Source organism: Triticum dicoccoides, chromosome 2B (genome assembly GCF_002162155.2).
Source record: "Triticum dicoccoides isolate Atlit2015 ecotype Zavitan chromosome 2B, WEW_v2.0, whole genome shotgun sequence".
In the NCBI taxonomy this organism is placed as follows: domain Eukaryota; kingdom Viridiplantae; phylum Streptophyta; class Magnoliopsida; order Poales; family Poaceae; genus Triticum; species Triticum dicoccoides.
In genome coordinates, this window is record NC_041383.1 from 619,859,759 (window position 1) to 619,870,915 (window position 11,157).

Here is an 11,157-nt window from a genome sequence, read left to right on the forward strand (position 1 = left end):
GCGGCGCGCCGAGGCGGCGGCGGCAGAGACGGAGGAGCTCGGGCGGAGGCGGCAGCCGGCGGCGGCGGATCCGGGCCCCGCGGGCCTGGCGCGGGCCGCGGCGGGCTTCGGCGGGGGCGGGCGCGGCGGCGCCACGTGGCAGCGGGTGATTCGTCCGGGCGCGGTGGCGGACGCGTCCGGTCCGATCCGGACGTGTCCGGCGGCGCGGAGAGGGGTTCGTCTAGGGTTTCGTCCGGAATTTCGGGGAAGGGATCTATATATAGAGGTAGAGGGAGCTAGGAGTGTCCAAATGGGGTGCGGTTTTCGCCCACACGATCGTGATCGAACGATCGAGAGCATAGAGGGGAGTTTGATGGGTTATTGGGCTGTTTTGGAGGGGTTATTGGGCTGCAACTTAAAGGAGGCCTTTGCGGATATGCGGATAACCGTTGGAGTACCAAACGAGCTCCCAATGACCCGAACGTTCAACACCTGCACACGAAAGGAGACAAGAGGGGTGCGCAGGTGCATGTGGGAGTGTCGGATTGCGAAGCGGACAACGGGGAAAATGCTCGGATGCATGAGACGAACACGTATGCAAATGAGATGCACATGATGACATGATATGATATGCATGACATGAATGAAATGCAAACCAAAAGACAAAACCCAACCACAGAGGGAATATCATATCACATAGCCGAAAATGGCAAGAGTTGGAGTTACAAAGATGGAAAGCTACATCCGGGGTGTTACACGGCTCCTTCTCTTGTCTCGCACGGGCGCCACCCATAGTCGGCATACGGGACGTCGCGCCGTGTTCTCGGCGAGGGGGGCTTCCAGCTCAAACGCCGGCTTCGTGCCGCGCTGCGGCCGCGTCGATCAGCTGCTGGATGCGTCTAGTCATGTAGGGGAGCTCGTCGGTCCCTAGTCTGTTGAGCTCGTCAATGATTGACTGGGCGGCACATAGATTCTCGAGGGGCGTGGAATATACCGGGCGGTCCGCGCCCAGCATGCTAGCAATGGCCGCGCCGCGTTTCTTGACGGTGCCGACTCGGCTTGGCCCTTCTGGAGGCGGCGTGCCGAAGGCGGCGCGGTCGACCTCGTGCTGGTGGACTTCCGTGAGGCGTCTCATGGTGTTTATCTTCTGGCCCTCCGCGACGAGGGCAAGGCGGCGAGCCTCCAGCACCTCGGCGTCGGCATCGGCTGGAATGGGGACGGACAAGTCCTGCATCACCGCTTGCAGGGCGTCGTGGGTGTTCTCGCCGGCGGCGGCTCTGTGGCTGATGACCAGCACCTCGGTGACGGTGCTGCCACCACTGTCAGCTCGCGGGAGGGGATCGTCGAAGACAATCATGTCGGTGGGGAAGGCGTCAAGCGATGCCGTGTCCGAGTCGACAAGCATCGGGTCGGTGGAGCCGACCGACTCCAAGTCCGGGTAGGCTCGCCGGAGACGTGGAGTTGATCGAGGAGGCTGACGAGGAGGCTCTCGAGGCAGCCTGTGCCCGCGTCAGATGCGGGCTCGTCGGAGATGCAAACCTCGCCAAGGAGATTGGTGAGGCAGCTTGCCGCGCAGGCGTCGTTGGCGCTTTGCAGCGCGTCGAGGCAAGCGCCATCAGGCAAGCCGGGCTGGCTACACTCGCTGGGAGGAAAAGGGTTCCCGTCCAGAGTAGGTCTCCGGACGACGATGCACCTGGCCCCACGGTGGGCGCCAAATGTCAGGTGGTAGGTGCGACATATGCCAACGGATGGCTTATCATTGTGGGAGCCAGTAAGACATCGCCGGTGCCTGGAAGCGGGATGAGGCGAAGACATGCATGCCGACGAATCTTACCCAGCTTCGGGGCTCTCCGTCGAGATAACACCCCTACTGCTGCTCTGCGGGGTCTCAGCATGATCACTAGGTCAACAAGTAGCTACAAGATGCTCCTTGAGCTCTTCGGTGGTAGGAGGAAGAAGGGCAAGGCCAGCTCTCTCCTCTCCCGATGGTGGTGTCTAAAACTCTGTGAGATCAACCCTTTGCATGGGTGTCCCGGGGGTTTTTTATAGGCCTACCCCCCAGGGGTACAATGGTAATCCAGCTGGGTGCGGGCCTAGGCCGTCAGTGTCTACGACCGCCGTCTTCTCCGCCGGCTTCTGGGGCCCGCCCACTGGTGAGTCCTGCCGGCTGTCGGCCCGTTGGTCGACAGGCCGGTCCCACCGCATGGGGGATCTTGTCGGGGGCTGGTTACTGTGGACTCGCCTCTGATGATGAGGGTTTTGTCGAGGTAAGCATGGCTACAGTGCCGCCGCCTTGCGGGCTCCCACTGTAGCCTTACCGCGTCATATCTGCTTAATGGTGCGCGCGCCCCGAGGGGAGCAAGCCGACTACTGGAAGCCGGCCCGGCCTTGGGCCGGCTGGGGGAGGCCAGGCCGCCTTCGGATGTCTCTCTCACCGAAGGGGCCCGCCGCCTGCGGGCCGTACTGGCATCCCGTCGTGGGTGGCTTCATGATTCTCATGGCAATAGTGCCACGCCGGACGGGGGATGGTCGCCCCGTACGGCGTACTGTGGCCATGCATCTTCCGAGATTCGGGGGTGGCAGGGTTTGTTGTAGCCACGCCCCGTCCCGTCACCCTTATGGGTGATGTTCTTTAGGATGCGGCGTTCGGCCGCCTGCTTCTTGGAGTCGGCCCTTCGCGGGCCGCCTTCTGGGAGTCGGTCCTTCATGGGCCGGCTTCTTGGAGTCGGCCCGATTGTGGCATCCTCCAAAGGTTGTTTTATGGCCGGGCCGCCTTCTGCCAGCCGGCTTAGGTGATAGCCGGCCGGAGGAAGGCGGCCCTGTGTCTTAGGTGCTTCGAGGTCCAATCGGCCCGTTGTTTTTTCTGAGGGCCAAAGGGAGCCGGTTAGGCTACCCGTGGTCATTTACTCCGACAGCGGATGAAACTCTCCTCGTCTTGAAAGATTTGCAGCCCAGCACGGCTGACAAAGCATGTAGACCTCGTTTGGGTATTTCTTTTAAAAAAATAGAACCGGGCTAGCCATTTTCAGCAAGAAAAAAACACATCTGGGCTCATGATGTGGTAAACATAAATAAAACCTTGGCTAGACGGGCCATAGCCCCCGCACAGCCCCGTTGTTACCCTGATCCGTCGCTAAAACTAGTATAAATAACAACTGCTTGTTCGTCAAAAAAACTGCACGACCTGCTGGGTCCCTGGTGTGAGCCGCTCGTAGTGTAATTCTCTCTTTATTGACTACGTTGACAATGGCGTGAGCCCCAGATGTCCAACCATTAGGAGGAACCATTTTTTGGGCTTGTAATAAATAGGCACTTGCTTGCGTACTGCCTTGACGCTGGTGGGTCCCTACTGTCATCCTCTCCATGTACAGTCATCTCCTTGTTCCTCTTGGTTGTTGACGATGTTCACAATGCAAGAGGGCGGCACACCACTCACGGCGAGCGAACCAAGGCGGAGGACGATGGCGAGGCCTCGGATGGAACGAACAGGAGCCATGGATCATGCGCCGGTCCAGTCGCAGGCGGAGGGGAGTATGAGGGTTGACTGGTTCGGGTGTGGGTGCGTGTTGGGGCTGACGTCGCTGGAGAATAACAGGACGTTTGGGGGAATAGAGGGAGGGACTGGCCAACATTGGAGGGTATGGTAGGGCGGCGGAGGCGCAGCCAGCCATGGTAGGCGGGAGCAGGCGGAGCCGGCGGGGTGGTTTGGTTTGGGCGGCTGGAGGAAGAAGAAGACAAGAGATAGAAGATACATGACAGATGTTGGATGTCAATCCAACGGCTGGTAGGCAGAATCGTTTGTTGACTGGCTATTTCCTCGTGGGTCCCAAATGTCAGACTCCAAATATGTCACGGTCATGCAGCCTTTCCTATGAATATTTACAGCCCATTTGAAGTGCTAGTTCGAAATAAGTTTGTGGGTGCCGGTGAGGGCTAATCACTTGGCTTCTCTAATGCACAATGAGCTCAAGTAGCTGGCGAGAGTGATGTTATTTCCCTTGGTTGGGATTTTGTTACAATGTTTCACTCTAAATTAAACGAACGCAAGCCATTTGCCATGTTTCAAAGAAAATATGACAGTGGCAGCCGAGTTGAAAAGGGAAAGAACATCTAACTCCATCTTACAAACTATACAAAAGCCCGAGGGTTAATTTTTCATCAGGTTTACACAAAACCCAGGATGAAAAGGGAAACAACATCTAACTCCAGCACTGTTTTTGGCAGTCACGGTCAAATGGATCGGTCGGGTCCATAGAATGAACATCCTGGGTCGTAAAAATTACTGCATTATGACCACAATATGTTGTAAATAGAAGCCCGGAACGTTCAGAAGCTCTTTTGCCCACCAAAAAACTCCTTTTTTGCTCTTCAACATACACATCCATCAAAACCATGCTGCTGATAAACTTAAGCCTGATGGACAATAGTAACCTTGCATTTAGTAGAAGAATGTGACAAATCTAGTATTTGCACGGTTGGCTACATATCATTCTAGTGTTATTGTCTTCAATAGAATCTCATGAGAAGTGACAAAATCCCGATGCTTATGAATCCACCGATTGGTTATAACTTTCTTACCCTGTCTTGTTGCCTAAATAGACATGAAGATTGAAAACAGTTAAGGTCTAAAAAAGAGGGTCGAAAGAGCAATAGTTGGACGGTTAATTCTAGTACACCATATGAGGGCTTCCAATGTGCGTGAAATTATCACCTTTATATACAACTTCTCCAGACATGGAAAGCATTGCATCAAGCCAATAATGTTGTTCAGATCAAAACTATTCATTTGGATATATAAGATCTTAACAGAATCCAGCACCATTGATAGGCCATCCATGGAGAAACTCTTCATTGAGCATAGAACATAATATTAGTACAAAATGTGTACTCCAACATGATATATAACTTATGCACATAAATTTAAAATGTAGCTTATGGTTACAAGTGTAGATGATAATATAAAGTACCTGAAGATCTGTGGAGCCAAACACCATATTGAAATGAGCACGGAGATCATGTATTACACCCAAGGTCTCCAGTTTACGCGCAGAGAGGATGGTTATTTGCAACAGTGAATAACTAGAATCAAGGATCAACCTTTGAAGTGAAGGGGCGTCTTGGATGATGAGCTTCCTTCTATCAAAAGAAATTCCAATTCTTACAAGGTTAGGCGACTTTATTTGGAGACAACCGATTCTAACTGTGAAAACAAGCACCAAGCACTCCAGGGCAGGGCAACTGGAGTGGATGATGCTGTGCAATGAGGCCTCCAATATACAAACCCGCACAAGTGAAACTTTCTTGAGAAATGGGAGTCGAAGGTTAAGTACCAGATTGTCCGGTAGGTAGACAGCGCAAAGGTGGCGGTGTGGGGAGAGGAGGAAAACCGTGAGATGGACATCGGTGCTGAGGGTACAAGTACATAGCGTTCGGTATGTGGTAGGTGATTTCCAGGGGAATAGTAGAACTCAAGCAGTTGTAGTTCTATGAATTCAAGGGATTTCAGCCCGGCGTCCACCATGCAGGGCATGGTATGCTTGCTCAGGTAGCATGACAGGATGCAGAGGCTTTGAATGGAGCCCTGGTGGGAGGAGATGATGGCTCTGGGGATTTCAAAATCATTGAAGAGAGATAGCCGATGACAGTCGAGATTAAGGGGCATGGCACGCCATAGAGGGTGCCACCGAATTGAGAGGACTTGAGTGCGGCAGCAATCCTTGGTGGGGAGAAGCGAGATGATTGATACGTCCATTTTTCATCATGCTTCCATATCAATATTTATTGCATTATGGGCTGTTATTACACATTATATATCAATACTTATGGCTATTCTCTCTTATTTTACAAGGTTTACCGTCAAGAGGGGGAATGCCGGCAGCTGCAAATCTGGCTGGAAAAGGAGCAAACATTGGAAACCTATTCTGCACAGCTCCAAAAGTCCTGAAACTCCATGAAACAACTTTTTGGATTTAATAGGAATTTCTGAGCGAAAGCAATAGGCCAGAGGGGCCACACCCTGTCCAGGAGACAGGGGGCGCCCCCCCCCATAGGGCGCGCCCCCTATCTCTTGGGCCCCCTGGTGGGCCTCCAGCGTCCATCTTCTGCTATATCATCACTTTTACCCTGGAAAAAATTGTGGGCAAGCTTATAGGACGAAACTCCGCCACCACAAGGCGGAACCTTGGCGGAATCAATCTAGGGCTCTGGCAGAGCTGTTCTGGCGGGGACACTTCCCTCAGGGAGGGGGAAATCATCACCAACGTCATCATCAACGATCCTCTCATCGGGAGGGGGTCAATCTCCATTAACATCTTCACTAGCACGATCTCCTCTCAAAACCCTAGTTCATCTCTTGTATCCAATCTTGTATCAAAACCACAAATTGGTACCTGTGGGTTGCTAGTAGTGTTGATTACTCCTTGTAGTTGATGCTAATTGGTTTACTTGGAGGAAGATCATATGTTCAGATCCTTTATGCATTTTATTACTCCTCTGATTATGAACATGAATATGCTTTGTCAGTAGTTACGTTTGTTCCTGAGGACATGGGTGAAGTCTTGCTATTACTAGTCATGTGAATTTGCTATTCGTTCGATATTTTGATGAGATGTATGTTGTCTTTTCCTCTAGTGGTGTTATGTGAACGTCGAATACATGACACTTCACCATTATTTGGGCCTAGAGGAAGGCATGGGGAAGTAATAAGTAGATGATGGGTTGCTAGAGTGACAGAAGCTTAAACCCTAGTTTATGCGTTGCTTCGTTAGGGGCTGATTTGGATCCATATGTTTAATGTTGTGGTTAGGTTTACCTTAATACTTCTTTTGTAGTTGCGGATGCTTGCAATAGGGGTTAATCATAAGTGGGATGCTTGTCCAAGTTAGGGCAGTACCCAAGTACCGGTCCACCCACATATCAAATTATCAAAGTACCGAACGCGAATCATATGAACGTGATGAAAACTAGCTTGACGATAATTCCCAATGTGTCCTCGGGAGCTCCTTCCTCATTATTAGAAATTGTCCAGGCTTATCCTTTGCTACATAAAGGATTGGGCCACCTTGCTGCATTTTATTTACTTTATTTACTTGTTGCTCGTTACTATTTATCTTATCAAAAAACTATCTATTACCTACAATTTCAGTGCTTGCAGAGAAAACCTTACTGAAAACCGCTTATCATTTCCTTCTGCTCCTCGTTGGGTTCGACACTCTTACTTATCGAAAGGACTACGATAGATCCCCTACACATCTGGGTCATCAAGAATCTTTTCTAGCGCCGTTGCCGGGGAGTGTACCGCTTTTGGTGAGTGGAACTTGGTAAGGAAACATTTATATAGTGTGCTGAAATTTTCTGTTACTTCTCACTATGGAAACTAATCCTTTGAGGGGCTTGTTTGGGGTATCTTCACCCCAACAAGAAGAGCGAAGAGTTGCTCCTCAACCTACTGAACTTTATGAAAATATTTACTTTGAGATTCCTTCGGGTATGATTGAGAAACTGCTAGCTAATCCATTTGCAGGAGATGGAACATTGCATCCCGATTTACACCTTATCTTTGTGGATGAAGTTTGTGGATTGTTTAAGCTTGCAGGTATTCCCGATGATGTTGTCAAAAGGAAGGTCTTCCCTTTATCTTTGAAGGGAGATGCATTGACATGGTATAGGCTATGTGATGATACGAGATCTTGGAATTATAAGCGATTGAACTTGGAATTTCACTAGAAGTTCTATCCTATGCATCTTGTTCATCGTGATCGTAATTACATATATAATTTCAGGCCTCGCGAAGGAGAAAGCATCGCTCAAGCTTGGGGGAGGCTTAAGTCAATGTTATATTCATGCCCGAATCATGAGCTCTCTCGGGAAATGATTATTCAGAATTTTTATGCTCGGCTTTCTCTTGATAATCGCAACCTACTCGATACTTCATGTGCTGGTTCTTATATGATGAAGACTATTGATTTCAAATGGGACTTATTGGAAAGAATTAAATGCAACTCTGAAGATTGTGGTTCCGACGATGGTAAGGAGTCAGGTATGACACCTAAGTTCGATTGTGTTAAATCTTTTATGGATACCGATGCTTTCCGTGGATTTAGCGCTAAGTATGGACTGGACTCTGAGATAGTAGCTACTTTCTGTGAATCTTTTGCTACTCACGTTGATCTCCCTAAAGATAAGTGGTTTAAATATAATCCTCCTGTTGAAGTGAAAGTAGTTGCACCTATTACAGTCGAAGAAAAAACTATTACCTATAGTGATCCTATTGTTCCTACTACTTATGCTGAAAAACCTCCTTTTCCTGTTAGGATAAAAGATCATGCTAAAGCTTCGACTGTTGTTCATAAGAGTAATACTAGGACTTATACACCTCCTGAGCAAATTAATGTTGAACCTAGTATTGCTATGGTTAAAGATCTCTTGGATGAGGACTTAGATGGGCATGTTATTTCTTTCTTGGGTGAGACTGCTAATATTGCTAGACCTGATACTAAGACACGTAGACCTGTCGTAGGCATGCCTATTATTTCTGTTAAAATAGGAGATCATTGTTATGATGGCTTATGTGATATGGGTGTTAGTGCTAGTGCAATACCTTATTATCTTTATAAAGAAATTATGCATGACATTGCACCCGTTGAATTAGCAGACATTGATGTTACTATTAAGCTTGCTAATAGGGATACCATTAAACCTATTGGGATTGTTAGAGATGTTGAAGTTTTGTGTGGGAAGGTTAAATGCCCTGCTGATTTTCTTGTTCTTGGTTCCCCACAAGATGATTTTTGTCCCATTATTTTTGGTAGACCTTTCTTGAATACTACTAGTGCTAAGATTAATTATCAAAAGAATATTGTCACTCTTGGCATAGATGGTATGTCTCATGAGTTTAATTTTGCTAGGTTTAGTAGACAACCTCGTGAAAGGGAACTACCTAGCAAGGATGAAATTATTGGTCTTGCTTCCATTGTTGTTCCTCCAACTGATCCGTTGGAATAATATTTGCTAGACCATGAAAACGATATGTTTATGATGGAAAGGGAAGAAATAGATGAAGTGTTCCTTAAACAGGAACCTATGCTGAAACATAACCTTCCCGTTGAAATTCTTGGGGATCCCCCTCCACCCAAGGGTGATCCCGTGTTTGAACTCAAACCATTACCTGATAATCTTAAGTATGCTTATCTTGATGAAAAAGAAATATATCATGTTATTATTAGTTCTAACCTTTCAGAGAAAGAAGAAGAAAGATTATTGAAAACTCTGAAGAAGCACCGACCTGCTATTGGATATACTCTGGATGATCTTAAGGGAATTAGTCCCACATTATGTCAACACAAAATTTCAGTGGAGAAAGATGCCAAACCAGTTAGAGATCCTCAAAGACGATTAAATCCCGAGATGAAGGAAGTGGTAAGAAAGGAGATACTAAAGCTCCTTGAGGCAGGTATTATTTATCCCGTTGCTGATAGTGAATGGGTAAGCCCTGTCCATTGTGTCCCTAAAAAGGGAGGTATTACCATTGTTCCTAATGATAAAGATGAATTGATCCCGCAAAGAATTATTACAGGTTATAGGATGTTAATTGATTTCTGTAAGTTAAATAAAGCTACTAAGAAAGATCATTACCCTTTACCTTTTATTGATCAAATGCTAGAAAGACTATCCAAACACACACATTATTGCTTTCTAGATGGTTATTCTGGCTTCTCTCAGATACCTGTGTCAGCGAAGAATCAATTAAAAACTACTTTTACTTGCCCTTTTGGTACTTTTGCTTATAGACGTATGCCTTTTGGTTTATGTAATGCACCTGCTACCTTTCAAAGATGCATGATGGCTATATTCTCTAATTTTTGTGAAAATATTTTGTGAGGTATTCATGGATGACTTCTCAGTCTATGGATCCTCTTTTGATGATTGTTTTAGCAACCTTGATCAAGTTTTGCAGAGATGCGAAGACACTAGTCTCGTCCTGAATTGGGAAAAGTGTCACTTTATGGTTAATGAAGGCATTGTCTTGGGGCACAAGATCTCCAAGAGAGGTATTGAAGTTGATAAAGCCAAAGTTGATGCTATTGAAAAGATGCCATGTCCCAAGGATATAAAAGGTATAAGAAGTTTGCTTGGTCACATCGGTTTTTATAGGAGGTTCATTAAGGACTTTTCTAAAATCTCTAGGCCTCTGACTAATTTATTGCAAAAAGATATTCCTTTTGTCTTTGATGATGATTGTGTAGAAGCGTTTGAAGTACTTAAGAAAGCTTTGATCACTGCACCTATTGTTCAGCCACCTTATTGGAATTTACCTTTTGAAATTATGAGCGATGCTAGTGATTATGCTGTAGGTGCTGTTTTAGGGCAAAGAGTCGATAAGAAATTGAACGTTATCCAGTATGCTAGTAAGACTCTTGATACTACCCAGAGAAATTATGCTACTACTGAAAAAGTGTTCTTAGCAGTTGTGTTTGCATGTGATAAATTTAGACCTTATATTGTTGATTCCAAAGTTAATATTCACACTGATCATGCTGCTATTAAATATCTTATGGAAAAGAAAGATGCTAAGCCTAGACTCATTAGATGGGTTCTCTTGCTCCAAGAATTTGACTTGCATATTATTGATAGAAAGGGAGCTGAGAACCCTGTGGCAGATAACTTGTCTAGGTTAGAGAATGTTCTTGATGACCCACTGCCTATTAATGATAGCTTTCCTGATGAACAATTAGCGGTCATCAATGCTTCTCGTACTGCTCCTTGGTATGCTGATTATGCTAATTACATTGTTGCTAAATATATACCGCCTAGTTTCACATACCAGCAAAAGAAAAAGTTCTTTTATGATTTAAGACATTACTTCTGGGATGATCCACACCTTTATAAAGAAGGAATAGATGGTGTTATTAGACGTTGTGTGCCTGAGCATGAACAGGAACAGATTCTCCGCAAGTGCCACTCTGAATCTTATGGAGGACACCAATCTGGAGATAGAAGTGCACACAAGGTACTACAATCTGGTTTTTATTGGCCTACTCTCTTCAAAGATGCTCGTAAGTTTGTATTGTCTTGTGATGAATGTCAAAGAATAGGTAACATTAGTAGACGTCAAGAAATGCCTATGAATTATTCTCTTGTTATTGAACTGTTTGATGTTTGGGGCTTTGATTATATGGG